Source organism: Suricata suricatta, chromosome 3 (assembly GCF_006229205.1).
Source record: "Suricata suricatta isolate VVHF042 chromosome 3, meerkat_22Aug2017_6uvM2_HiC, whole genome shotgun sequence".
In the NCBI taxonomy this organism is placed as follows: domain Eukaryota; kingdom Metazoa; phylum Chordata; class Mammalia; order Carnivora; family Herpestidae; genus Suricata; species Suricata suricatta.
Genome location: NC_043702.1, coordinates 68,440,875 through 68,465,673, shown reverse-complemented (window position 1 = coordinate 68,465,673; position 24,799 = coordinate 68,440,875). Strand labels below are relative to the sequence as shown.

Below are 24,799 nucleotides of genomic sequence, written 5' to 3'. Positions count from 1 at the left end.
TTAGCGATAGTGACAATCGGGCTTTCTCAGAAATGGAAGATGCCTTTTACTAAAAGAGAAAGTAAACATTACTTAGAACAAATCTCCTATCATACCTTAATGTTTACAAAGGAGACAGAGGGAGAGAGGGCAGGAAAGAACAGATTTCCCAGGGGAGGAAATTGCAATGAGAACAAGTAATCTGGATCAAGCCAGAGCGTGTTTGAACAAAAAGAATACCCGAGGACAGAGGAAACACTATGGATAAGATAGGATTTTACAGAGCAGGAACCCCTACTAGATGGGGTTTAGGCTGTTTTAAAGTGGTGAATGTAGTCAAATGCCAGAGCGAGAGGTTCTATAAATGAATGCTATTTCCTACAGGTTTTGATGCAGAATAAATATTTTTAAATTAAAGACAGCTTTAACTTCCATTTAGGGCAATGGTTAAGTAAATCATAGTGCACAGCATGAGCACTATACTATGCTACCTTTAAAAGTGGTGCAGGTGACGGTGGCTCAGTCAATTATGTGACTCTTGATTTTGGTTCAGGTCATGGTCTCATGGTTTGTGAGATGGAGGCCCATGTTGAGCCCTGTGTCAGGCTCCACACTGACAGCACGGAGCTTGCTTGGGATTATCTCTCTCCCTTTCTCTCTGCCCCTCCCCCTGCTCATGTGCACTGTTTCTCTCAAAATAAACAAAGATTAAAAAAAGTGATGCAGATGACATAAACCCAGGATAGCACAGACTGATTAGGTTTAAAGAAACAAGACACAAACTCTGTGTGCTTACAACTATGTGAAAAATGTGTATACTTCTTTGCTGCCAATTTCTAAGTTTTGATCAATGAATATATATTATTTTAGTAATCAGAGAATAAAAAGATAAATATTATTTATAATCTTATAGCCCTCTTTCATGTTTTATATATATTTTTTCCCCACCTATGTGCTCACAGAAGGTATTTTCGACACCCCTGCTAGGTTCCGGGCTATTTATCTCTCCCTAGGCTACAAACACTGCTATTTATGTCTCGGGCTTCCGTCTCCCAGTGCCGCACTTGCCAAGCATTTTATTCCTCCAATGGCTTTTTTTCCCAAAGATACCGTATCAGTTTCAAGGCAATCTCTTAGAATACCCCTCTGCTAGGTAGGCATCCTCCAACCTTTAGCACATATTGTTTTCCATACAGTTTGTATTAGTTTTCTATTGCTGAGAAACAAACTAGTACTAATGTGGTGGCTTAAAATAATTCTTTTATTATCCCATGGTCACTGTGGGTCAGGAATCCAGGTATGGATTAACTGGGTCTTCAGCTCAGGGCCTCTTAAGGCTGAAGTCAAAGTATTTTTGACTTAGGGTTTTTTTCAAGGTCAGTTTTGTTGTTGTTGTTGTTTGTTTGTTTGATTGTTTGCCAGAATTCAGTCTTTTTGAGACTTTGGGGCCAACCCACCTTTTCCTGCTGTTTATTGGCTAAGAATTACTCTTAGCATGTAGAGGCTACTTCCATGTGACCCTCTCACAGTATGTCCACTTCCTTCTTCAAGGCCAGTGGAGAGTAGCTGCTCTTGCTCGGTGTATCTTTTAGAGGCTCACACAATTAGGTAAGGCCCATCCAAGATAACCTTTTGATTAGCTCAATGTTGACTGAATAGAGTCCTTGTTTATACCCACAAAATCTCTTCTCCTATGCCACATAATTTAACCTAATTATGAGAGTGCTGTCCTGTTGTATTTAAATTTTATAGAGTGCTGTGCACCAGAGGTTGGAAATCTTGGGGTCCATACTAGAATTTTGCCTAATACAAGATTACAGAGGTAAATCAAGGGCTCTACAAATATTGGATTAGAATTTATTTAAAATATATTTCAACTGAAATTTATAACAAAAATAACATGTCTTTAATACATTACATACTGCTTTTATGCATATTTCAACATTGTCTTGCCATTTGTGTTTGCTTAAAGAATTTCCCAAGAATGTAAAATAAGCTTACTTAAAAAAAAGAAGTGCCATTCACAGTAGTTATCTCTGGTAATCTGGATTTTCTTGATACTGTAAAATCAAAGAAGGAATAAAAGAATCAACCAGGTAACCAAACACAACCTGGAAGTAAATTGGAGGCATGGGGGGGTGGATTATATTTCAGTTTTCCTTTGAAACAGAAAAGTCCTGTTGTTAAAAAACTGAAAAATTTTCAGAACATCTACTGAGGTAAGGTGGGAGTGTGTGATGTGTGTTGAGGCAGTGAAAAGTTGATATTTCCTGGCCCCGTCTGGGGTTAAGAGACAGCCTGCTCTCTTACCTCAGAGCCAAGTAGCACTCCAGTATTCCACCCCAGCTGGGAAAACAGCGTCGGTCAGCACTAAGATGACACTTACTGTGTGTCAGGCATTGTTCAAAGCTCTTCTTATGTAGTAACTTACTGAGTCCTTCCAATAATTCTATGAGGTATGTGTACTATTACTATTAATACTGCAGGTTGAATCCATTATCTTGTTTTTATCCTCATCTTTTCTGCTTGGCTGCTCTCTCTATTCTACTTTTCTTCACAACACTGTAGCTGTAGCCCTTGCTTCCCATTCTCTTATTTGCATCAGCCATTTTGTGCTGTCCCTGGTCTTGCAGCTAACTTTCTTACCTGTAAGCATTTAATACTTTTTTGACAAACCTTTCCATGGTCTTAACTAGTACTCAATCTATTCCACATTCAGTTTACTTAGATGAGAGCCACACTCCCCTTTCTTGGAATGGCCCTATGGACAGTGCAGTCTCCTGGACATTTCCACCATTCACAAAGGAACCGATTTTAGAGCATTTTGCTCTAAAAATCTTAATCTAAATCTTGGTTGCAAGTGGCTGAAACCCAAGTCAAATGGTCTCAAGCATAAAATAATGTATTAGTTCTTGTAGATTTTCAGCATAGTGAAGGCTCACAGAAGGGAGCTCACAGAAGCAGCTCAGGAAGATCCAGTAGCTCATAGAACTTTGGGCATCACAGTCTCAGGGACAAGAACTATGGACTCCTTTCTTGACTCTGGCCTTTGCTTGGTTCATGTTGCAGGAAGGCCCTCTGCACGTGCCAGAGAAGACCACCATCACTAGCTCCAGGGCCGCCTCTTCTCCTTTTATCCAACGCCACAGCAAGAGGGCTTCTTTCATCTGGCATCAGTCTCAGGGAAACGTTCCGATTGGCCTACTCTGAGAAGCCTTTGATTGGCCCAGCCCAGGAGCGCTCCCCTGTGTGTTTCAGAGGTAGAGGTGAAGCTATGCCTGTGGGTTCATGGAGAGAATCAGAGCTTCTCAAAGGAAAGCCAGCTGTGTTGCAAAGGGGAAGGGGAATCATGCTAGGTGGCAAATCCTCCGGCTGCCACTGACCAAGAGCAATAGGGAGATCTTCAAATATAACTTAGCCTCCAATGAAGTGTCTAAATAATTTTCTCCCTAACACTCAGTTTTCACTTGTGTGACATGATTTAAGATATGGTTTGCGCTGAATGCAACTGTAGAACACGATTCAGCAAGAGAATCACAGTGCTCCTGCGGCCATATTGGGCTTTATGATGGTGCAAACCCATAAAGTAAAAATCGCTGGGAATCAGTGGAAATTTTCCGTACAGGAACAGGAAGGTCTCAACCCCAGCGGGGAGAAAGATAAAAGAGTTGGCACAGGAGCCAGAATAAGGCCTTGTGGAGCTCACAGTTAACATTTGATATATTACTATTTAAGGGGATGAGGTATACAGCAGATATAGTGCACCATTGCCTGGAGAGTACAGAGCTTGATGGGAGATGTCAGAAAGCCACTTGAGCAGGAGACTGAAGGCGTTTCGATAAGTGACAAGGGTACTTTGTGCCTTTGTCAGGAATCAGCAAAAACATCCAGTACATTCTGTGCTTTATTACTGGTTTTGCTACAATTAACAATCAAGGGTCTGGAGGTAGAGAATGAGGTAGGACTGGGAAAGGGGGAAGAGGCATTCATGAAATACTTTACTAATTTTAATTTGGGAAAAGAGTTTTGGGATTTTCTCGTAGGACCACACCTTTAAAGCCTCCATCTGGGTAAAATCAAGATGAACTATTTGCTGACTGCTTATACCCTAAGGGGGATGGAAGTGGAGTGAGATGTTCTTTCTAAGAGCTTCTGAAATCTTCTTTTCAAGGAAGCCTCTGTCATAAAAAAGACAATAGAATGTTTGTTGTTTCCTTCCTTCCTTCCTTCCTTCCTTCCTTCCTTCCTTCCTTCCTTCCTTCCTTCCTTCCTTCCTTCCTTTTTTCTTGGTAAATTCTAGCTGATGGTAGCTCAGAACCATGTTTTGTGTTATTTAGTTTTCTTTTGTGCAGAAATGCAATGCTTGGACATGTTATGAACTTAGCAAAGAAAAAGAATATGCTTTAAAAAAATTTAGTACCCCAAATTTGGAACCCAGAAAATTGGAATCGATGAAGATTGCACACCTAAATCTTTAACTTGGCACCTCCAGGGGGTTGTGGGTGGGAGCAGGGTGGGTGGGTATAATTCAGATACCAGCCTGGAGGAATCATTTTGATTATGATGTAAAAAATGTAAGAAGTTATTGTAATGAGGTCAGTTCTGGTCCTTATGTTATTAGCCGACCAGTGAGGATGCAGACGAGGTGGAACAGAAATTAATTAGAGTATTATGGGGGCTTTACAATCTAAGGTATTCAGAAACTTAGCAAAACTAGGTCTGTGTTCTTAAAAAAAAGATTATAGAGAGACCTTATTAAAGCACAGAAGGCTCAGCTATTTAAGATGGTGACATACATAGAGGCAGGAATGTGCAAAGAGAAGCTGAAAGGCAGCCAGGCCCTGAAGGAATTTCAGTGGAATTTCTTCACCGGAGGAGTAGTTAATAAATAGAGCAGATTTCTAAGGGCAGAAACTGGAGCAGCTACTACAAATAGTTTTTTTTTTTTAAAGGAAGGGAGTGATAGGAAGTTAGAGAGGAAAATGTTGAAACAAAGAAAACAAGCCTTTTAGCTAGCAATCCCTGCCACCTCCCAAGCAAAAATGTCTGCTCCCTGACATTGAGAATGTCACGTCATTTAATAAGCATAAAACACACTGTGGCGTTGGCCTTGGGTGTTAGTTTTAGATTAATGCTAGATATCATTAAGAACTGCATGTAATATAATACTTTTCAAAATCTGAAAGACCATTTGCTTTATCTTGCTGCCAGCATTTCTGCAATTTTCCATTGCACAGAAGGACAGAATGGAGGGCTAGAAATCCTTTTGTGCTCTGGGATGGTCTCTCCTCCCGCTTTGACGTGTTCCTCATAGTCTGATAGAGGAAGCCTTGTCTGGGGGCAGTTTTAATATACTGTGTGCTTACGAATCTGAAGCTCTGCTGCTTTTATTTTTATTCTCCTTGATCAGGTAGGTTGGGATGGTTACCAGCTCATTGTGCACCGGGCTTTTTTTCTTCAGATTGTCAAATGATGACAAAAAGAGAATGGATGTAAGCGTGTGTATCTTTCAGCCAACATGCCTGCAACTTCATCAATATGCAGATTTCTTCCCGCCTCACCAACCAAAAAATTTTTAACCAAGATTCCACTTGCAAAAACCAGCTTTAAGATTTGCCAATTGATTCATAGGGTTGGAACTGTTATCTGTTATTTCTGTTAGCAGTTCTCTATGTGGGTTCCTCTCACCATCCATGAAAACTGAAAGAAATATTTCCCCCAAATCTTCAGATTTCATGGCAGAAGGATTCTGTCAGGGCAGCAGCCCCTGTGCTTTACGGCGAGGCGACAGGTCTGTGGGATGACTGGCCTCGGAGCACAGCAGCACTTCCTAGACGGCGGGCTCCTGATCGTCTCAGTGTTGAGAGAGACGCAGATCCCTGTGCTCCAAGCTCAGACCTGCTGAAATAGAATTCCCGAGTTTGGGACCTGTGGGTCTGCCGTTTTTCAGTCACACAGGTGATTCTGAGACCTGTAGGCCCAGAGGACCTAATTGGAGAAGGAGAAGGAGAAGGAGAAGAAGGAGAAGAAGGAGGAGACGTGACAGGGGCTGAGGAGGAAACCTTGTGGGTATTTGCTTGCATTTCAGCTTTCATTTCCCAAACCTTGCTGGGAAAGGCAATGGCAGGGGTCACAGTGGGTCCCGCGAAGCAGTGATTTGGAGGGATCAGGCAAACAGGATATGGAATTGTGAGAATCTGTGCAGGAGTAGACTAGGGCCAGGTGACAGGCTTGCAATCTGGGACTTTATCAGAAAAGGTAAAATAAGTGATGAATGGAACATTCTGATATCACATGTGTATTAGAGATTGCTAATTGTAAATCTGGCAGACTCAAGTTCAAAACAATACACTTGCACATGGAAGGAAAAGCTGTAGAGTGAGCTAGACTCAGAGGAGTTGAGGATATTCCCGGTGATCTTTCTTGCAGTTCCCTTGGCTGGGAGAGGTCATGGTGCTTCTATCAACCATCCCCCAGTCTGTTCCAATGGAAAAGAAGGATTCCCATAAAAAAACTCAGGATGCACTCGTTGAAAGTAAGGTTGTAAAATGGATTGGATGTGAGGCAGTCAAAATAAACTATTCTTTCAACCAAAATGCAAGCAAACCAAGGAGAGTCAGTCTTACTGTGTGAATAGCCAGCAGTCAGAGGCCCTTGGGTAGGCAGGATGAGGTTGAGTGGTCCAATGGGCCATATTAAAATCAGGAACTTCATAGGAACAGGGGCAGAAAGAGATACAGTTAGCTAGAGAGCAGGCACTCTGCAGTCGAAGGGAGACTTGTCATCAAGTTAATCTGCTTATGAAAGACATAGGGGGCTGCACTTTGCTCCTCTGCCACTAGACTCTTCCCTGTCTGTGATAGTTCCATGTTGTGAGCCCACCCAGGGAAGGGGTACCCTCTGCTCTGCCACCTTCACTTCTGTTTGGTTCCCAGCTGAGACACTGTCCAACCTCTTCTTGCCTCCTCTGCCATGCATTTCTCCATGTTTCCCCTGGGACTGTTAAATTGCCAGGGTTTCCACTCTCTTGCCTATTCCCCTCTGGGCCAACCTTGCTAGACTTAGGGAACCCTGTGGCTTAGGACAGCTATGCCAGCACCATAACTGGTTAAATAGGCCTTTTGTAGATTGGCTTGGGAATCATACCACTATTTATAATATTTTTTTTCCTATGGGGAAATTCTTTGAGTTCCAAACACCCCATTGACGGGTGACCTTTTAGAACACAACAGTCCTATCTAGGCTCCACAGTGGAGTGAGATCACTAGGAGTCATCAGAGCCAAGCTAGGAACAGCAAACCAAGGCCAGGCCAAGCTGGGGATAGATGGTGAGCTCATAGCAGAGAGATTTGAAGTCAGTAGAGATTTGAACGCCTAAGTGTGTGGATGAATCTGAGATTAATCTTGCTGGGAAAGGGGTTGGGCAGGGAGAGGGTGGGTGACACGATAGCAGACCAACTGAGGGAAACCTGGGTGAGTAAATAGTGCCTTGGGTCTCGAGATGTATGTTGGCGGTGTTTTTGCTATCTCACCACCCTCTTGGAGCCTGACTGCTTTGAAGTGGCCACTGTTCTCACTGAGTAAATAAAGCACAATCCCTAGGGATCTGGAGGCAGGGAGACCTTATCAGGAGCAATGACTTGGGTTGTTGGTACATTTCTGTCATTGCCATTTCCTCCACCCAGATCCCTCTGGCTCATCACTCAAATTCCCTGTTGCTGCTTCTTTCTCTCTTGATTCCTCTTTCTCCCTTCCTTTTCACAAAGAATTTTTTCAGTGCAAGACCACCAATTTTCCAGCTGCTGTGCTTCTGTAACCATACTCTCTTGCTTGTCCCACTACAATGAACTGAGCTGCAAGGCAGGGCTTGGACTTCAGAGCAACTTCTCTACTTCTGAATGGATCTCATCACCTCCTGCCTATTTGTAAGTGTACTTTCTCCAGTGCATCACCACTCACTGGAACATAAATTAAAATAAAAACATGCAATGTCTTCCACTTAGAAACTAGCCATACCTTGACCCTACATTTCTGTCCAGCTTCTGTCCCCTTTCTCTGCCTTTTTATAGCAAATTTCTTGAAAGAGTTGGTCTTCTCAATGTTCTCTAATTCTCTCATTTTCTCTCTTCCTTTTCAGTTACAGCATTATTGAGATATAATTTACATGGCTTAAAAGTCACACATTGAAAGCACTGAGTGATTTTTAGTATATTCACCAAGTTGTCAACCACCAGTATAATCAATTTTAGAACAATCTCATCACTTCAAGAAGAAATCCTTTACCTAACTGGTGATTTTGCCCCATTTTTTCCTTCAATTTACCTCCATGTCCTAAACAACCCCTAGTCTACTTTCTGTCCCTATAGTTTTGCCTATTGTAGACATTTCATATAAATAGAAACACAAAATATATGGTCTTTTATGACTGGCTTCTTTCACTTAGCATATTTTTAAAGCTCATCAATATTGAAACATGTTTCAGTATTTCATTTCTTCTTATGGCCAAATAATATTCCATTGTATGGATATGTCTTATTTTATTCATCTATTTACCAGTTAATGACTGGGGGGGGTTGTTTCTTTTTTGGGACTATTATGAATAATGTTGCTATGAACACTCAAATACAAGTTTTTGTGTGAGCATAAGTTTTAATTTCTTTTTTATTTCTCAAGGTTTTGCGTGAATAAATAACTTACAGATCTAGCAATGAAATTGCTGGGTCATATAATAAATCCATGATTAACATTTTGAGTAGCTGCCAGACTGATTTCCAACATGGCTGCACCATTTTACATTCCCATCAGCAATGTACGATGAGGTTTCCAATTTCAACAGTTCTAGCCAACACTTGTTTGTAATCTCTCTTTTTATTATGCCGTTCTAGTTACTAGGAAGTGGTACTGACTTACATTTGATGTGATGATCACCGATGGCAAATGATTTTGAGTATCCATTTATGTGTTTATTAGTCATTTGTATATTTTCTTTGGGGAAATGTTCACTCATATTCTTTGGCCATTATTTTTAAGTTTATTTATTTTCTTGAGAGAGAGACACATGGTGGAGACAGAGAGAGAGGGAGAGAGAGAGAATCCCAACCAGACACTGTACTATCAGTGTGATGCAGGGCTTGAACTCATGAACCATGAGTTCATGACCTTAGTTGAGACAAAGAGCCGTATGCTCAACAGACAGAGCCACCCAGGTGCCCCTCCTTTGCCCAGTTTTTAATTGGGCTGTCTTTTTCTTATTGAGTTATAAGAGTTCTCAATATATCCTATACATACATTTCTTGTTAGATATATGATTTGCAGTTATTTGCTTCCATACTGTAGGTTGTCTTTACAGTTTCTTAATGATGTTTTCTGGAGCACAAAAGTTTTTAATTTTGATGAAGTCAAATTTATCTATTTTTTCTTTTGTTGTGTATACTTTTGATGTCATATAAAAAAGCTATTCATTAATGTTCCTATGTTTATTCCTATGTTTCTTTTAAGAGTTTTGTAGTTTTTGATTCATTTAGTTATTAAATTTATTCTGAGTTAATTTTTGAATACAGTGTGAGGTAGGGGTCCAACTTTATTCTTTTGCATAAAGATACCCAGTTGTTCTATATCATTTGTTGAAAAAAAAATTTTGAATTGTCTTTGCTCTCAGTTGAAAATCAATGGACCTGGGTTTATTTTCAGAGTCTTGATCCTATTCGATTTATATATATACATATATATATATATATATATATTCTCATAGAAGTACTGTATTGTCCTGTTTTAAGTTTTGAAATTGAGATGGGAGAGTCCTCCAACTTTGTTCTTTTTCAAAATTGTTTTGGCTATTCTAAGTATCTTGGACTTTATTAATTTTAGTATCAGCTTATCAATTTCTACAAAGAAGTCACCTAAGATTTTGATGGAGAAAGCACTGAATCTGTAGAAAAATTTGGAGGATTGCCATTTGCAACATTATTTTCCAATTTTTGAATGTTCAATGTCTTTCCATTTATTTAGATCTTTAAAATTTCAAAAATGCTTTGTAGTTTTCAGAGTATCAGTGTTACAATTTATTTGTTAGATTTACTTCTAAATATTTTATTCTTTGTGGTGCTATTATAAATGAGATGGTTTCCTTAATTTTATTTTTATGTGACTCATTGCTAATGTATAGATTATACTTGCTTTTCACATATTGATTTTGAGTCCTGCAATCTTCTTGATCTTGTTTATCAGTTCTAATCATTTTTAGCAGATTCCTTAGGATTTTTTATACACACACACAATCCTTAAGATCTATATATAGGATTATGCTATTTGCAAATAGAGATGGTTTTACTTCTTCCTTTTCAATAAGAATGACTGTTATTTAATTTTCTTACCTAATTGCCTTGGTTATAACCTCTACTATAATGTTGAATGGAAGTGGTGAGATCAAACATCGTTGTGTTGTTTCTGATCCTAGGGGAAAAGCTTTAAGCCTTTCACCATTATGTAATATATTAGCTGTGGGTTCTTTGTAAATGTCTTTCATTAGGTTGAGGAATTTCCCTCTCTGCCTAGTTTGCTGAGTGTTTTTAGTATGAAGGGATATTGATTTTTGCCAATTGCTTTTTCTGTATCTATTCAGATAATCATATGGTTTTTATTTTTTATCTATTGATATGGTGTGCTACATTAATCGATTATCAAACATTAAACTAAACTTACGTTGATGTGATAAATCCCATTTAGTTATGGTATACAGTCATTTTTGTACGTTGCTGGATTCAGTTTGCTAGTATGTGTTTTAAGGATTTTTGTGTCTATATTTGTAGGAGGTATTAGTCTGTATTTTTCTTTTCTTGTGATGCCTTTGTCTCATTTTGAAATCAGATCTCATAGAATGAGTTAGGAAGTGTGTTTTCTCTGATTTCTTGACAGAGTTTGTGAAAGACTGGTGTTAACTCTTCTTTAAGTGCTTTGTAGAGTTTGGGCCTGAATGTAATTATTTGTGTTTTTTGATTACTAAATCAATTTTTTACTGTGAGACATCTATTCTGATTTTCTTCTTGAATCAGTTTGAATCATTTATCTCTCACTAGGAATTTACCTATTTTAAGTTACCTAATTTATTGGCATAGAGTTGTTCATGGTAATTGTGATAGTTCTTTGTATTTCAGTAAGACTGGTAGTTCTGTTCATTCTTTTGTTCCTGACTTTACTAATCTTTCTTTTTACTTGGTGGATCTAGAGAGTCTGCCAATTTTGTCTTTTTCAAAGAGCCAACTTTTGCTATCATTGATTGCTTCCATTGTTTTCCTGTTCTTCTCTTTCTCCAGACATCAAAATATTGCAATGGCTCAGGGTTTGCAGCTGATCCTGTTCTCATCTACCTTCAATCATTAACTATATATATATTTCTCTACATAACAAAACTTCTAAAGTTATATCCTTAAAACCAACCTTGCTCTAAACTTGAAACTCCACATCTAATTCCTTCTTTACATCTCCACTTGAAGTTTAATAGGCATCTAATTTTTAAATTTTGTTTAAAGTTTTATTTATTTGAGAGAGAGAGAGAGAGAGCATGTGTGAGAACACATACACTCACAAGCAGTGAAGGGCAGAGAGAAGGAGAGACAGAATTCCAAGCAGGCTGTGCACCACTAGCACAGAGCCCAATGTAGGGCTGGAATCCACAAATGTGATATCATGACCTGAACTGAGATCAAGAGTCAAACACAAGTAGAATACTTAACTGACTCTGCCACCCAGGCACACCTGTAGTCATCTAAATTTTAACACATTTAAAGCCAAATTGCCAAATGTGTTATACCCCCCAATTTCTACATTCCAGTATGTTCAACTTCAATTTTTTTGGATACTTAGACCAGAAATCTTGGAGTCACACTTGACTTTTTTTTTTTTTTTTGTCTCACACTCCACATCCCATGCATTAGCAAATCCTCTCAAATTTATCTGAAATTTAAATACTTCTACACTTTCTGCATTGATACTGCTCTAATATAAGCCCAAATATCCCTTTATCTGGAATCCTGTAATTATCTCCTTCCACCATTTCCTTCCACATTATATTCACAGAACAGCTAAGGTGCTATTTTTAAAAAGATCATGTACCTTCTGTATTGAAACTGTAGTACCTATACATTGCATTTAGAATAAAATGAACAATCCTTACTATTGTCTACTAGATCCTATATTATCTATGTAGTAGTTTTCCATTGCTGCATAATATATTATTTCAACACTTTGTGGCCTCAAACAATAAAAATTGATTATTTTTCACAGTTTCTGTAGGTCAGAGAAGACAGAAAATCTTAGGTAGGTGGTTCTAGCTTGGAGTTTGCAATTGACATGTGGACAATGTAGACTGGGACTGTGCTCATCTAAGGACTTGGTTGAGGATGGAAGATCTTCTTCTGAGAAGGTTCAGTCAAATGCATGGCGTGATGGGCTAGTTCTTGGTGAGAGGCCTCCATTTGTCCCCGTGTGTGCTTCCTGGTAGGTTGCTTGATGGTCTTTATAACATGGCATGTATTTTTCTTCAGAATGAGTGACCCAAGAGAAAGGGCAAGCACAAGCTGTCTTTTTTATGACCTAACCTCAGAAGTCACATAACATCCCTTTATCACATTTTAGTTATTAGACCCAAGTCACTAAATCTGGTCCATATTTACAGGGAAAAGAATTAGGCTCTCCTTTTTGAAGGGAGAGGCATCACAGAATTTATAGACAAATAGAAAACCACCACAACTTTTTCCTTATCTTTTTTTTAAAAGTTTATTTCTTTTGAGGGAGAAAGAGAGCAAGAGAGCAGGAAAGGTAGAGAGAGAGAGAAGGAGAGAGGGAATCCCAAGTAGGCTCAGCACTGTCAGCACAAAGCCTGATGCCGGACTTGAACTCACAAACGGTGATGTCATGACCTAAGCTGAAATCAAGAGTTGGATGCTTAACCAACTGAACCACCCAGGCTCCCTCATATATATATTTTTTTCTGATTTCATTTCTTTTCCCTTCTCCTTGTGTGCTCAACCATGCTTATCTTTACTATTCCTAAAACATGACAGAAATGTTGCTACTTCAGAACATGCACATTTGCTGTTCACTCCACCTGAGTTTCCCTCCAGACAGCCACGTCACTCATTTACTCACCTTTCATATCTCTGCTCAAATGTTACCTCATCATTGAGGGCTTTCTTGACCATTATAGCTAAAATAGCATTTTTCTCTACCACTTCTCATCTGCTTTATTTTGCCTTGTTTTTTTCATAGTTCATATCACTACCTGAATACATATGTATATATGTTCACACACACCTACTCTTCCTGCTTTTAAATATAAACTCCCTTAAAATAGGGATCTGGTGTTTTTTATTCATTCTTGCAATCCTGTTACTTTGAACATTTGCCAGGACCATTGTAGATACTTGATACCTATTTTTTATTGATAGAACACATAAAATTACTGTGTTCATAATTGTCTTAATGAGTGTATCTACCACCCGATACAATGAGCACTGGGGAATCACACTTTCAGTAAAGTAACTGAGAAGAAGAGATTGTAGGGATGGCACTGCTAAACAGCTTTTTTTCTTAAATTTGGGCAATATCTCTTCTTATATACTTGCATGGAATTTTACCCAAAATGATAGTTATAGACCTTCAAATAACTTTAGAAAGTTAATTCTCATACTTTCAAAAGGCTTTGGGGATTGTTATTAAATTACAGTATTCCAACAAAGCATCTATTATATAAGCATTTAAAATCATCATGCCTAAAAAATTTCTTTCTTTCCACAAGCCCTTAATGAGCACTCTACTATGAATAATGCTTTGATAGATAAGATAAAGTGAATTAGCTCCCAAATTTTAAAAATGTATGGATGCATGCTCAGTTAGAAACATTTTCATCACAAAAGTCTTCAAGTCAGTAACTTTTTAATGTTTTGCTTTTTCATCTGAATTATGTATTTAGTGAAAAAATGTATTTGATATCGTTGGAATTCCCCTCTGTAGGTATTACCATTCTACTTGTTTTAAGAAAAAAAAAAAAAAACTTTGTGCTAGGCCTCAATCACTACTCATTAGATAGTAATATTTTCTAACCATTTTATTTTATTTTTAATTTTTTAATGTTTATTTAGTTTTGAGAGAGGAAGACAGAGACAGAGACAGAAACTAAAGCAGGCTTCAGGCTCTGAGAAGTCAGCACAGAGCCTGGCACGAGACTTGAACTCACAAACTGTGAGATCTTGACGTGAGTTGAAGTCCAACGTTTAACCAACTGAGCCACCCACGTGCCCCTTCTAACCATTTCAAAGGACAGTTATTAGTAAACATCACTCTATCAGAATAGGCACTAGCATTTTTTATCTTTCTTAGTGACTGAGTGGTATTTTGCATCTTAAAATGGCTGCCTGTATCTTGACTTTTTTCTATTTCAAATAGAATTGTGTTTTTATTAATAAAAATTGTATCAATTTAAATTCTTTTGAAATAAATGTATTAACCTATATTATCTTCATTTTCTGACTCTTTGCTAGCCAAACCCAAAAATGTAATAATCATTTTAATAGGTTTGTAAAGAACATTGTGATGCTAACCATGCATTATCAAGTTAGAACATAAAATGTGTGTGTCTACATAAATATAAACATGTATCTCCTCAATGGTCTCAAAGACATTTGCTACTGTAATTGTTTACAAGTAACAAGAAGCATACAACAAAAAGAGTGTATTATTACATGCATATTTAGGGACATTTCACAGACCCTGAAGTACTGGAAGAGACTAGAAATAGATCTGAAAATTAAGAAGACTTCTTCATATCTAGTCTTTACTTCTTTCTGGAGATGTCTCTTATTCTTCCATTTCTGTAGAATAGTTTTAACTGCTACTCTAACCCAGAGTTCCTGAGTTATGATATCTCCATCCATAAGCCTACTCAGACCCAGCCTGGAATTCCTGAGTTCCAATTCCACACTCTCAAGAGAGAGAATCTGATTGGTTAGGAGTCTGGTTTTTGTAACCAATCAGCTCTGGCCAGTTTTGTGCAGCGTAGACATGCTTGCTTGGGTTCCAGCCAGTGAACAGGGCAGGCAGATTCTGGAGAAGAGGGAGTAGGCAGCAATCCAACATGTGCTCACTACTGCTTTTCTTTAAATGTATATGTTTTTAAAACTTGAGAAGTGGTCTTATACATAATGATGCTATAAAATTAATTTTAAAACTAAGCACTTTCTGTAAGCAAACAGATTATTACACAGGTTAATACTGATTGAAGGCTCTCTTTATACCCATATCCAATCATTTCAAAAATCACTGATTTAAAAACAAATTCAGTTTACTATGTATTCCCCAGTGTGACTGCTCCCTAATGCTAGCTAATGTTTGTTGAGTTTGACGTATGTGTTGGGCATATATCTCTCTGTAAGACACTTAACATTACCTTTAGTTCTCATAATTTCCTGTATGTAGAAAACTGGGGCTCAGTAAAATTAAATATCTTATCTATAGATACATTCCTAATTGGTCATGGGTTGGAATTCTAACACTTGTTACTATCTCTGATCTCTCTTTACAAGTAGCAAGGGATTAAACTATAAGCTAAATGGTACCATGACACACATCCAGAACATGGGACGTTATGTAGGACAACTAGCCTCGTCTCTTTAACAAAGGTATGTTATTAAAAAATATATATATATATATATAGTGCTACATTAAAAGAATCTTAAGAGACATAGAAAAAGATGCAGTATGTTGTCCTGGATTGGATATTTCTTTAAACAAATCAACTGTATCATTGGGTCATTGGGAAAATTTGAATGTTTTCAGAATCAGTTAGGAAAAAATTTACTGAAATGCTTGTTGTCTGAAAAAGCAGATTTTGGAACTAGGTGACAGTATGATCTCATTTTGATAAAAATAAATATGTGTATATACAATGGGATCTGGAAGTACTGGCTCTAAGATGTTACACTGGTGATTTCTAAGTAATAGGAATATAATATCTTAATTTTTTCAGATGTGCTTCTCTGTATTTTAATTTTTTTCATATTACACATGTACTGCATATGCATTAATAAAATGCTATTTAAAATTTTTTCAATGTTTATTTATTTTTGAGAGACAGAGAGAGAGATAAAGAGAGACAGAGCGATAGAGTGTGAGCAGGGGAGGGGCAGAGAGAGAGGGAGACACAATCTGAAGCAGGGTCTAGGCTCTGAGCTGTCAGCACAGAGCTTGATGCCAGGTTCAAACTCACAAACCATGAGATCATGACCTGAGCTGGACATTTAACTGACTGAGCCACCCAGACGCCCCTAAAATGCTATTTTTTTTGAAAGGGAGTACAAGTACTGGCCTTGATTCTGGACCATGGCTCTGGTCCTGATTTAATAATGTGACCCTGGGCAAGTTATCTACTTTTGTAAACGTTGCTTTTCTGAACTCTGAATGGGCACAGATCATAGGAGACTTGCATACAGATACTGTGAGCATCAGAGGGATAACAAATGGAAAGCACATAACAAAGTTTATCGTCTAGTCATGGCTTAATAAATGTTAATTATTATTACTATGCTCAAGTGTTTGGACGTAGTCTTCATCCATGAAAATAAGTCAACTTAATGCTTAAAACCATGGTTTTGGGGCATATTGAGCCATTTTATAGAGTCAGATGTCCGTGAATGAGTGTCCTTAGTTTAACATGCTAAGGGCCATTCTTTATGACCTAACTGCAAATCAAATAAGCACCCTGAACCAAAGCACACTCTGTTCCTAATGGTCTGTGGGATCCAGACACATGCCAATGCATGTAAAGCATCTGATGAACTTGAGAGTTTATCCAAAGCATGCTTCTCTTCAGTACCCATAATCATGCTTCAAAGGTTTAAGTTTCACAAAAAGGAATTTCACCATGACAAGGGCACTACTTCTTACTATTTATATTACAGAGCGGCACCATCTGTCTTAAAACCACAATTTTGTAAATTGTTTTTGATGACTTATTGTAAGATTGCCCTGCATATGCAGTTTATGATGAAACCCTTCAGTGAAACCTCTTTGGTTGAGTCAAAATCAACTATTTAAGATTTAAAGAAAAAAGGCAGCATCAACATTCTGCTTGATGAACCAAAGATGCAGGTTGCAAATTTCATTAAGTGAAGGTTTGTTTCCATCAGGTTGACATCAAGAATCTGTGTTACTATCTAGATCACCTTGAACCAGGTACTCTTACTTGTCCACATGACAGTAAGGTGTTGAATCAAGTTCAGAGGAATTATGAGGTCCACCCCTTACTCTTCACTCTCTTCTTCCCCTTAGACATCCTGGTAAACATCAAGAAAATATAGTTCAGGAATATATAGAAATAAATGTAAAGTGGGTCCACTAAAGGTTAAAGAATAGTAGTGAGGGAACTTTATCTATCAATCAATTAATCAAATCAACACCATAAGAGATAGAAAAGACTAGAAGAAATGGAATACTCCAACCATTCCATAAAGAAAAAATAGGGTAGTAATCTTCTTTTATTTGTTTAATATCAGTTTCCATTTCAACCTTGAAATCCCAGTAATTTAACCCAATTCAAGTTTACTCCTTGCTCCTCTCACAATCTGCTGAAGGGTTTCCTGGTCAGCAAACTTGTGTGGGATTAATCAGGGACCCAGTCTCCTTCCATGTTATATAATCCTCACAATTATTTAGTATCTATTTTGGTCTGGAAGAAGCTTCTATCATGTTCTATGGGGAAGAAATACACATGAACTATGTGAAGGAAACTAGAAAATATGGTCCATGGCTGGGAAGTCATTTAATAGCAACTCAGCTAAACATCTGCTTCCCTTTCTTTCTTTGCCACCTTTTAGGAGCTGATACCTCACATGTGAGGGTGGTAGCGATGGTAAAACCTTTTATGGTACATCAATAATATAGTTTCACAAGGCTCAAGTTAATAATATTGTTATTGACATCACCAAGCATTACCCAATCCAATACACATTTGTTGAGAATCTAGTCATGTCAGATTCTACTAGGTGCTGATGGAGAGATGAATGGACTTGGTCTAACGAAAAGTGAAGAGACAGATACATGCATAATTAACATTAATTGAGGGTGAGATAAAAGTACCAAAATTGAAGTATAAATCAAAAGGTTAGTAAATGCCAACCCAGAAGATATTAAATCTTGAACAGTGAGCAGACAAACCTGATCTCCATGCAAGACATTGTTTGACTTTCCCTGTTTTACTTAAGATCTACTCTTAACTCAGGTAACAGAGAAACTGTTGAAACAATATGAAGGTCACAAAAAACGAAAATACCCTCCAGGGTAAAGAGGAATAGCACCTGAGGCAGATGAACAATAGCAGCTGTGATTCTTCTTTCTGCTTTTCGTTGTCCCTCTCTATTTCTGCTAGCTTCCCCTTTCACTTGGCCCTGCAGTGTTGCTAGCCTTAGCCTCACAGAACTTTGTGAGTCTAGTATTCTGTACCATTTTGAAAGGTTCCTATCTTTAGGGAGGAACCTGATTGGTTGCTAATCAACAGATAGGCTGCCCTCTGGCCAGCCATTGCAGAGAGGCATGAGTGTCAGGAAGGTGGGATCACATGGCCATTGAGCTGCCCCCTGTGGGCATTGTGATAGGGGCTGGCAAATTAACTGACCAGGATAGGAGGCAACGTGTAATTCAATATTAAAAGCAGTACTGAGAGGCACCTAGATGGTTCAGTCGGTTAAGGATCTGACTTTGGCTGAGGTCATGATCTCACGGTTTATGAGTTTAAGCCCCACATTGGGCTCTCTGTTGTCAGCACAGAGCCCTCCTTGAATTCTCTAGCTCTCTCTCTGCTTTTCCCCTGCTCTCTCTCTTTCTCAAAAATAAGGAAAACATTTAAAAAATAAAAGAGGTACTGAATTTTAAATGGGTGAGGAAAGGCTAGAGAACTTTTTTGACTTGAGCAGAGCATAAACAAAAGCAAGAAAAAAGGAAAGTCCAAGTATATTTGGGGAATAATTAGGTGTCTAGAGTGATTGGATGTAGCCACTGGGCCACTCGATTTGAAGTGGATTGTGAAATTGTGAAGCTAGAGACAAGGAATTTAAATCTATAGGAAACAGAAAGACCCTGAAAATGTTGCTGAAGATTATGAATGTAAGAGGTAGTCTACAAAAGATAAAAAGCATAATTCTCTCACAGGTGATGTGAGTATTCAGCACAATTTCTTCATGGATAACTTGTCATCCAGCATTTTAAGGGTCACAAAAAACTTCTTGGTATGGAGCTGGTCACTCTAACAGGAGGAAGTATGGTATAGTAAAAGGAAAATTATCTCAAACTTCCAAACCAGGCAGATCTGTGTTCAAGTCCTGATTCTGCCATTTTCTAGTTGTATGTATTGGGCAAGTTTCTTAGTTTCTCTAAACCTCAGTTTTCTTGTCTGAACAATGTGACTTAGTATTGTCCAGTGCTCAGTGGTATGGCATGATGACTGGAGGGGTCACATATCCATTAATTTGTCAGGCCAGTGGTGTAATTACTAAGGAGTATCAGGAATGTTATCCTTAGGTTTGTGGTAAGAATTAAATGGTGTAATGTTTGTAAAATGCTTAGCAAAGTGCCTGGCACATAGTAAATAGTCATTACACAGTAGTTTTTTTCCCCCTCCTCTGTCCATCTCTCTTTGAAAATTTCAAGTCTTTATTAGGATGATGAGAGCTTGAATCACCGAGTCTTTGAACTGGCTAGTTGTATGAAGACTCTCTAAGGCCCCCAGCAGCCCCCAGCCCAGCACAGGCAAGTAAGGAACCTTCTCACTGTTGTATCAGAGGGATTGATCTTTTCAATATGACTCTTGCTGAAGATTATGAATGTAAGTTCTGGAGTTGCCCAGTCATCACTCCTGGGGCCTTTAATGCCTCACCCACATACTGATTTCTAGACCTCAGATGTATTATCTCATTTCAGTAATTCCTTACTTTTGCAGTTGGCAGAGGACAAACTCGTGGATAGATTTTAGATAGGTTCACATCATAATGATAGTTAGCTGTCAGGGGGGAAATAAAGTGATCAGGAACATCTCATGTCACCTTCAGAAGAAGCTACTGGTATTAATTCCAGTCAAGAAAGAGAAAATGGAAACTGTGATAGACCCAGATTGTAAGTAAAGTAAGAATGTGGTCCTCTTAGAGTAATCAATTTTATAGACTAAAAGGAATGCACCAATTTTGGATTTCCAAGCATGACTTTACTTTCTGGAATATAAAAAAAATCCATGGGCTTTTGAGTCTGTGGTATCATAAACGTCACAATTTGCAGTAAGAAGTCATCCACTGGTAATTCCTCGGGCTCCTCTTATTGTGTGTGTTTGTGTGTGGGGGGGGGTGATGATTACTAGTATCACGTAGAAGGTATCGTGGTGTCTATTATTTTTTTTTAAACTCAAGAGGTTTGAATATTCCTATTGCTATAGCCTAAAGAATGTCAATTCATAACAGTATTTAGCAAGAACAAGATATAAAATTTCAAAGGGAATGCAAAAATCTATGCCCCCTTTCTTGTCACTTGTGACTATCTCCTCTACCTTTAAAGCAGACATGAATGGAACAAGAGAACCACGTTCAAGGTCGGTAAGCAGCAGGCTTGTGGACTCCTTGGTATTCTATGAGGACCCAACTTCTTCCCTCTCCCTCTTTCTGTTTCACCTACATTTTGATAAATCTCTATTTAAGTGAGAGCACTTTTTCTGCTCCTTGCCCCAGGCACAGAACTCTCAGGGTGACAGAGAGCTGCAGCACTACCTTGTCATCCTCAAGAACTGACTAGACCATCAGAACATATCCAAAAATGTAGGATGAGGACCATGCAAAGTTCTAACGAGGGTGTCAACTGGAGCAGAACTATTCTCTTAATCACTCTGGTTAAGGCTGTCATTACTTCCTCAGTGAGGCACACCTGAGCACTGCATCCAAAATCACTATTCCTTTCTTCTAGTTTGGTGTATACAAGCCCGTGAAGGAAATGGAATGGAATTCTCATTACTGACTGTGGTTTAGTCATTTTCAGTAAGTCCTTTCGTTTTCTTCATCCCAAGATAAGATTCAAAACCCTAATTGTTTACTTGTGATTCCTGTGTTGTTTTTCAAACCTGACCTTGTAATTCAGTGTTTGGGTACTCAGACCAAACAAAACTAGGCAAGGCACTGACAAATGGATTAATCTTCAGGACTTATTTAAACACTAGTATGTGGTTCGTATGTTGAGATGACCAATAACCACTATTTTTTTGTTTTGACACTTCATCTCATGATGTTGGGGCTGGGCATAGTCAGGTGTAAGTGCAGAAGAGTGATGAGACACTAACTACCTAATATTCAAGAACTGTGTAATCCATAAACACAACTACACAGAAATTGATTGCAAAGCCCTTGCTCATGGGAAGTGCCGCAATTACCTCTAAAGGTGCCTCTAAAAAATTTGTGTTGATTGTAATTCTTTTTTAGCTTCTCTTTTAGAAAAGGAAACAAACCGTTTAATTATGTCCCTCTAAAGAAGTTTATTACTAATCTATTTACTGCTCTTTACTACTGCAAACTTGTCTGTAAATCTGGAAGAACATCATCAAATGTCTTTGAACTCAGGCCTTTCTCCAGATTCCAAATCTTGTGATGCCGCCTCCACTGGAAATTTCAGTGTTAGAAGGCTTCTCTGATCCCTGTGTTAATGCTGATCAAACTCTGTGATTAGCAGTGTGGAATCCCACGTAGGAAATCTTAAAATAGATGTGGAGGAGGTAGAAAGCCATTCTGGGGAATTCAAATCAGTCAACATGATTTATCATTCATAAAGGATCCTTTTATGGTAACTTGACAGTTATTCTGGAAAATAATTGTTACTTTATTTTAAAGCCACAACACTCACAACACATTCGGAAATTGTGTGGAGGCAGCTTTAGCTTTTGATGGTGAATTCTGGTATCTATATTATTCACTGTAAAGAAGAATGTATGTATCACAGGTTGAATTGATTGGCAAATATGTCAAAGGCACTGGTTTTTCCACAAAAAAGTGAGCATGAACTCACTTTTGATATTTGATTGATTATTGATTGTTGCATAACAAGGATTTGAATGATTATTCAAATTTGGAAGAATTTGCTTATGGTATCTTGTGTTTTGAAACCAATAACATTTTGAATTATGTAATTATGAATTTTGAATTATGTAACTCCAGGCATCTGCATAATAAACAGAATATTATTTGCAACATGCATATTGCAAAACTCTCTAATAAAACTTCTGCACTTACTTCATGAGGCCCTACAGGGTGCTAATGTAGGATTCCTACAAGGGTTTTGGTAGTCATCCTGGAGGACTGCTGGGAAGAAGATCAGTATTGCTTGATGGAGCAAGAAGGACCAGGATCTAGGACTGTAGGTAGTGGCAGGAGCAGCAGCCATAAGAACTATCTTGAAATTCAGGGATAGGCCCTTTCCCTGTTGTGAGACATTTACATAAGCATCTCGGATTCTGTAATGCTCAAAGGAGAGGCTTCTAAAATATGACGCCCCACAGTGAAGAGGAAACCTTGGTGTTAGAATTTATTTAACTTAAAGATCAGGGGTGCCTGGGTGGCTCAGTTGGTTAGGCATTCATTGGCTCAAGTCATAATCTCACAGTTCATGGGTTCCAACCCCAATCGGGCTCTGTCCTGACAGCTCAGAGCCTGGAGCCTGCTTTGGATCCTTTCTCCCCCTTTACCCTTCCCTGGCTCACACTCTTTCTTTCTCTCTCTCAAAAATAAATAACCATTAAAAAAAATCAACACATTTTTGGAATGCTTCTTGCTCCCAAGTATTATTGAGTAAATTTGTACTCTTTACACAAGTTAAAATTCCTTTTATAGAGAAGTTACATAATTTCTCTTTTTAGGCTCAATATTACTGGGCATTCTCTTCCTTTTAGGTGAAGATTTGTGCTGAAGAGTTCTTTATAAAAAAAAAAGCATTATTTCATATATGTCTGGTGTTATATTCACAAACACACTTCCATTAATTCTTATGGTAGTTTTCCAACTTTGTTGGCTCTTTCTTTGGACTTCCCTTCCAAAGCTGGCTTTAAACACCCAAATTTTTGTGTTAATCTTTGTCTATTGTTTAGTAACTGGGGTCATTAATTCACTAATAGCATTGGAGAGGTGCTAAAGTTTTTCAAAACTGCAGATTGACCTAATTAATGTCTTTTCTGAATTGTGCTAATTCCCCCATTAACCACTCTGGGGCCTCTTAAAACTCCCCAGTCTCTCCCACCATCTATTCAGAAGTGTTATGTGCTTAGAACAGGTTGTGATTGCCTTGATTATGTGTAAAATAGCAGTGTTTTTAAAACGTTTGCAAAGCATTTTCCTTCTTGTCATTTATTGCTTGGGTTGCTCATTTATAACTCTCACTTACTTTTACTTTGCCAACTTTTAGCTGTCCTCCATTATGCTTTTCTGTACTCACCGAGGTCTGCCCACCACCACCCAGCAGCTACTATTGCCTGGTGATTGACAGTGAAGAGGATTAAGCATAGGCCCAGATCAGAAATAGTCTCAGAACGACACTGATTAAAGATAATTATTTGACAGTGAGCAGAGACTCGAGATTAGTGCCAGAATCATTGTATAGCTTTCATTGTTCCTTATCTAGGACTGTGTATAGTAAATCACATACAACAATAAATTCTTTTGTCATTTCCATGCCATGCATTCAGAGAACAGTAGTTACATGTGGATCTTAAGGTGGAGGTGCTGAGATTAATATTTGAGTGCAGAGGATGGAAGCGTTAGGTAAGCTGCTGTTTTTGCAGAATGACAAATTAAGGGTCCTTCCTGTCTGGGTGGCATCTGTGCTACACATGTACATAGATATCCCAAAACACCCTTTCTTCTTCTTTTTTAAATGTTTATTATTTTTGAGAGAGAGAATGAGACAGAGCACAAGAGAGAGAGGTGAAGAGAGAGAGGGAGACATAAGACACAGAATCCAAAGCAGGCTCCAGGCTCTTGAGCTGTCAGCACCGAGCCTGACTCTGGGGCTTGAACGCACAAGCCATGAGATCATGACCTGAGCCCAAATCGCATGCTCAACTGACTTAGCCACCCAGGCGCCTCCCAAACTACCCTTTCTTATTTAATTTTATCATGTTGTGGTTACTCACAGAATGTGCTTTATTTTTCATATGTCCGACATTCTCACCTGCATATCAGTCAATTCTACACTGGCAGCTAAGGACTAAATAAAAAAGTCAAAGGAAACCTAAACCTAGTCTAAGGAAAATGCACATGTCCATTTGGTGGTTTGTTTGGTAAATATTCTAGATTTGGAGATGATTGTTGACTCTTCAGCATTATTTCTCATCTTTGCACTCTTTGTTTTTCAGAGCACCGTACTCACCATGTGTTTCTGATGTTTTGACATCTGGTGCCTTCCTGACCCTGGGAGAGACTGTGCCTCCAGGGCTAGCCAGTTCCTAGAGATAGTAAACAGCTGGCCTGTAAGTGCATCTTTCATATGCAAACCAACGTGCTCAGAGCCCACGCGCCCAGAGCCCACGCGCCCAACTACCCACCCTGGGATAATATTCCCCTACCCTAATTATCCCAGGGCTCGGTACCTATACCTACCCCAGAACCTGCTGAAATTATTCAAACCAGCCAATTTTAAGCCTGCTTCACTAGCCTCACATGTTACTTCCTGTAGAAACAACAGTAGAGTCTCTTGTCCACATTTTCCCTTTGTTTCCTCTGTCTCCTGATGGATCCTGGTGGTTCCCTGAGTGGCC

The 24,799-nt window shown here is 38.6% G+C and overlaps 2 long non-coding RNA genes across 3 annotated transcripts in view; one reads left to right on the top strand and one right to left on the bottom strand.

The window, feature by feature from the left end:
* Window positions 1–3,091: 3,091 nt before the first annotated feature.
* Window positions 3,092–24,799, top strand: part of LOC115287779 — a 30,611-nt gene continuing 8,903 nt past the window's right edge. Inside the window, exons 1-2 of one of the 2 annotated variants that reach the window (XR_003906652.1) lie at window positions 3,092–3,239; window positions 24,398–24,511. This is a non-coding gene — a long non-coding RNA (uncharacterized LOC115287779). Of the gene's footprint in view, window positions 3,240–15,578; window positions 15,654–24,397; window positions 24,512–24,799 lie in introns of those variants that run through there. The other variant, XR_003906653.1, reaches the window with a different exon arrangement.
* LOC115287781 lies at window positions 17,102–18,415 on the bottom strand. The gene is made up of 2 exons (XR_003906655.1): window positions 18,327–18,415; window positions 17,102–17,306 (listed from the first exon to the last, which is right to left on the bottom strand). It is a non-coding gene; the product is annotated as an uncharacterized LOC115287781 (long non-coding RNA).